The 4929-nt window shown below is 37.3% G+C and overlaps 1 non-coding gene across 1 annotated transcript; it reads right to left on the bottom strand.

Moving 5' to 3' along the window:
• Positions 1–3227: 3227 nt before the first annotated feature.
• On the bottom strand, positions 3228–3391 carry LOC141567770 (U1 spliceosomal RNA). Its single transcript, XR_012490599.1, has one exon. It is a non-coding gene; the product is annotated as a U1 spliceosomal RNA (small nuclear RNA).
• Between the last annotated feature and the right edge of the window lie 1538 nt (positions 3392–4929).

Genomic DNA, 4929 nt, shown 5'->3' with positions numbered 1-4929 from the left:
CTATCCATGAGCATGGTATGTATTTCCATCTATTTGTATCTTCTTTAATTTCTCTCTTCAGTGTCTTATAATTTTCTGAGTACAGATCTTTCACTTCCTTGGTTAAATTTATTCCCAGGTATTTTATAGTCTTTGAAGCAATTGTAAATGGGATTGTTTTTTTAATTCTCCTTCTGATATTTTATTATTGGTATATACAAATGCAACTGATTTCTGAATATTAATTTTGTATTCTGCTACTTTACTAAATTCATTTATCAGTTCTAATAGTTTTCTGGTGGAGTCTTTAGGGTTTTCTATATATAGTATCATGTCATCTGCATATAATGACAATTTCACTTCCTCCTTACCAATTTGGATGCCATTTATTTCTTTTTCTTGTCTGATTGCTGTGGCTAGGACTTCCAGCACTATGTTGAATAGAAGTGGAGAAAGTGGGCAACCTTGCCTTGTTCCTGATCTTCAGGGGAATGGTTTTAGCTTTTCCACATTGAGTGTGATGTTAGCTGTGGGTTTATCATAGATGGCCTTTATTATGTTGAGATATGGTCCCTCTATGCCCACTTTCTTAAGAGTTTTTATCATAAATGGCTGCTAGATTTTGTCAAATGCTTTTTCTGCATCTATTGATATGATCATGATTTTTATTTTTGATTTTGTTAATGTGTATCACATTAATTGATTTGCAGATGTTGTACCACCCTTGCATACCAAGAATGAATCCCACTTGATCACGGTGTATGATCTTTTTAATGTATTGCTGAATTCTGTTCACTAAGATTTTGTTGAGGATTTTTGCATCTATGTTTATTTGGGATATCAGCCTGTAGTTTTCTTTTTTTGTAATCTCTTTGTCTGATTTGGGGATCAGGGTGATAATGGCCTCATAAAAAGTGTTTGGGAGCCTTCCCTCCTTTTGGATTTTTTGGAATAGTTTGAGGAGAATAGGTGATAATTCTTTTTTGAACATTTTGTAAAATTCATCTGTAAAGCCATCTGGTCCAGAGCTTTTGTTTGTTGGGAGCTTGTTGATTACTGATTCAATTTCCCTGGTGGTTATCAGTCTATTCAGGTTTTTCGTTTCTTCTTGAGTTAGCCTCGGAAGGTTGTCTGCTTCTAGAAAATTGTCCATTTCTTCCAGAATGTCTCAGTTGTTGGCATATAGATGCTCATAGTGATTTCTTAAAATTATTTGTATTTCTGTGCTGTCTGTTGTCGCTTCTCCTCTTTCATTTCTGATTTTATTAATTTGGGGCCTCTCTCTTTTTTTTTTCTTTCTTCTTTTGTTTGATGAGTCTGGTTAAAGGTTTGTCGAATTTGTTTATCTTCTCTAAAAACCAACTCTTGGATTCATTGATCTTTTGTATTGTTTTTCTGGTCTCTATTTCATTTATTTCCACTCTGATCTTTATTATTTCCTTCCTTGTACTCCCTTTGGGCTTATTTTGCTGTTCTTTTTCCAGATCTCTTAAGTGTGAAGATAAACTGTTAATTAGTGAGGTTTCTTGTTTCTTTAGGTAAGCCTGCATTGCTATGAATTTCCCTCCTAGTACTGCTTTCGTTGCATCCTATAGCTTTTGGGTCATCATGTTTTCATTTTCGTTTGTCTCGAGATATCTTTTGATTTCTTGACCAAGATTCCTTGATCTCATTGTTTACCCATTCATTATTTAGTAGCATGTTATTCAGCCTCCATGTATTTGTGTGTCTTCCAGTTTTTTTCCTGCAGTTGATTTCTAATTTCATAGCACTGTGGTCAGAGAAGACAATTGGTATGATTTCAATTTTCTTAAATTTATCAAGACTTGTTTTGTGGCCTAACATGTGGACTATCTTGGAAAATGTTCCATGTGTGCTTGAGAAGAACGTGTATTCTGCAGCTTTGGGGTGAAATGCTCTGAAAATATCGATTAAATCCAACTGGTCCAATGTGTCATTTAAGGCCGTTGTTTCCATATTGGTTTTCTGTCTGGAAGACCTGTCCCTTCTTGTTAGAGGTGTGTTGAAATCCCCTACTATGATAGTGTTACTGTTCATCTCTGTCTTTATGTCAGTCAATATCTGTTTTATACATTTAGGTGCTCCTACGTTGGGTGCATAGATGTTTACTAGGGTCATGTCCTCTTGTCAGATCGATCCCTTTATTATTATGTAGTGCCCATCTTTGTCTTTTAATATATTCTTCATTTTGAAGTCTATTTTGTCAGATATAGTATTGCAACTCCAGCTTTTTTCTCATTCCTATTTGCATGAAATATCTTACCCAACCCTTCACTCTCAGCCTGTGTGAGTCTTTTGATCTGAGGTGAGTCTCTTGTATACAGCATATGCAAGGGTCTTGCTTTCTTATCCACTCAGCCACCCTATGTCTCTTGATTGGAGCATTTCATCCATTTACATTTAAAGTGATTACCGATAGGTACATAGTTACTGCCATTTTTTAAATTTGTAGTTATTTTCACCTTTTTTCTGTTTGCAGAAGCCCTTTTAATATTTCCTGCATTGCTGGCTTGGTGGTAATAAATTCCTTTAGCTTATTCTTTTCTGGCAAGGTCTTTATCTCTCCTTCAATTTTAAATGATAGCCTTGCTGAATAAAGCAATTTAGGTTGTAGGCCTTTGTTTTTCATCACTTTGAGTACCTCCTGCCACTCCCTCCTGGCCTGTAAAGTTTCTGTAGAAAAGTCATTGATAGTCTTATAGGAGTTTCCTTGTATGTAACCGTCTGTCTCTCTCTTGCTTTTAGGATTCTCTCTTTGTCTTTAACTTTTGCCATTTTAACTATAATGTGTCTTGGTGTGGACCTGTTTGGGTTTATTCTGGTTGGAACTCTCTGCACTTCCTGGGCTTGTATGTCGGTTTCCTTCACCAGGTTAGCGAAGTTTTCAGTCATTATTACTTCAAATATGTTCTCGATTCCTTGCTCCTTTCTCTTCACCTTCTGGTATTCCTATGATGTAAATTTTGCGCTTGATGTTATCCCCGAGGTCTTTAAACTATTTTCATTGTTTTTTATTCTTTTTTCTTTTTGTTGTTCCGTTTGGGTGATCTCTGCTAACTTGTCTTCTAAGTCGCTGATTCGATCCTCTGCCTCATCTAACCTTCTGATAATTACTTCAAGTGTGTTTTTTATTTCAGTTATTATATTCTTTGGTTCTAACTGGTTGTTCATTATGATTTCTCTATCCTTCTTTATGTCGTCACTAAGCTCCTTAAACATTTTTTTTTCAGGGGAGAAGGTGAATGCAGTCCCCCACTACCACAAATTATGCAGTCGAGTTTCCCACATTTGGGGAAATCGCAGGGGTCAGCACATCCAGAGTGCAATGGATAAGCCTCGCCCTGGGAAAACCACTTTCGTGATCATTGTATCTCTCCTGCCAGATAAGTATCCTTAAACATTCTTATCATCAGTGTTCTGAACTCCGTCTCTGATAGATTGGTTCACTCTATTTCATTTTGTTCCAATTCTGGAGGTTTCTTCTGTTCTTTTATTTGGGACATGTTTCTTTGCTTTCCCATTCTGACTGACTCTCTGTGTTTACTTCGATGTATTAGATAGCTCCCCTAGGGTTCTTGGGTTTTGCTGGGTTATCTTATATAATATGTGCCCTTTATATTTGACTTATACCACTTCCCTATTCTACTGTGTGTGTGCTCCAAAGGTGACCCTTGTGTTGTGTATATTGCCCTGTTAAAGCTGAATTTTAATTGCTTTTGGCTTGTCAGTAGGTGGGATTTACTCCTAGGCTAACTAGTTGTGAGACTTGGCTCTGCCCACAGTGGATGATCTGCTGTGTGAGGGTTGATCACTCAAATGAGACTTGGCCCCTATGGGCTCTTGTGCCTGTAGAGAATTCCCTCTGGGTGTGTCCCTTGTAGGTCAAACCCGGTAATACTCTGGTTTGATCTGGAGTTGGCCTCTGGGTGTGTTGAATCTTATGCCTCTTGGGCTGGGCCCTTGAAGTAATCCTTGTACTAGTCTCTTAGCTGTTCTGTGTGATGAGCAGAGAGTCCTTTGATGGGTTATAGATGTTCAATTTGTGGTAAGTTCCAGATTAGAACTCAAGAAGACCACCTCGCTGCCGCCATTCCTATGACGTCACTCCAATATTCACCTTTTGTGTTTCCAGGACAACATTATGCAGATCAATGACTACCTGGCTGCCCAGTTCCTACAGAGGGGTTAATTTGGCTCACGTGTGTTTTAAAAGGTGGTTTTTTTTTTTCATTCATATTGGCTAACATCACCAAAAAGTTTATAGATTTCATATTACTAACTAGAATTTTGGCTTCTCTTTTAAAAAATCAGAAGACCTGGGCCCACCTTCTCACATGGCACCATCAGCTAAAGTTGAGTCATAGCTGCCCTTAGGGGCAGGCGCTCCCCAGTCATAATCCACCCATTTGTAAATTCCTCGTTCACATTACCTCGGCTGTCCCTGTGAGCATCTTCTCTTAGGATCCTTGCCATGGACACTGTAGGGACAGAGGGCTACTCTCAGAAACAGGTCTTCTAGAATAGTGTTTCTCAACCTTTTTTTCCTTATCTCCCCATCAAGGAGCCTTCTTAGACAGTTTTTTCCTAATTGCCAACTTGCATGAATTATTTTCTGGTTCTAAAGGAAGTGCAATGTATTGATTTCATTGTCTTTTAGGTTTCAAAACGTGATTTGACAAGTGCATTTTTGAAAAAAAGAAAACCCCACACCCATATCATATCCTTGTAATAACTGCCATTTCTTTCATACATTAAAAAGAGCATAATAATAGTGCAAACCACATGAAGATTGTTTTGAATAAGCCAATAGTAAAGATAAAATAAAATACTAAACAAACAAAAAAATTAATTCAAGAGATAGGAAAAGAGGAAAAATGTTAAAGAGATAGCATGTGTGATAAGTACAAGAGAGAAAATAAAGCTGGAAAG

This window comes from Rhinolophus sinicus, chromosome 8 (genome assembly GCF_057876585.1).
Source record: "Rhinolophus sinicus isolate RSI-liver-muscle chromosome 8, RSI-T2T, whole genome shotgun sequence".
In the NCBI taxonomy this organism is placed as follows: domain Eukaryota; kingdom Metazoa; phylum Chordata; class Mammalia; order Chiroptera; family Rhinolophidae; genus Rhinolophus; species Rhinolophus sinicus.
Note: the sequence above shows the minus strand (reverse complement) of the source record. Positions and strands in the feature narration are given on the sequence as shown.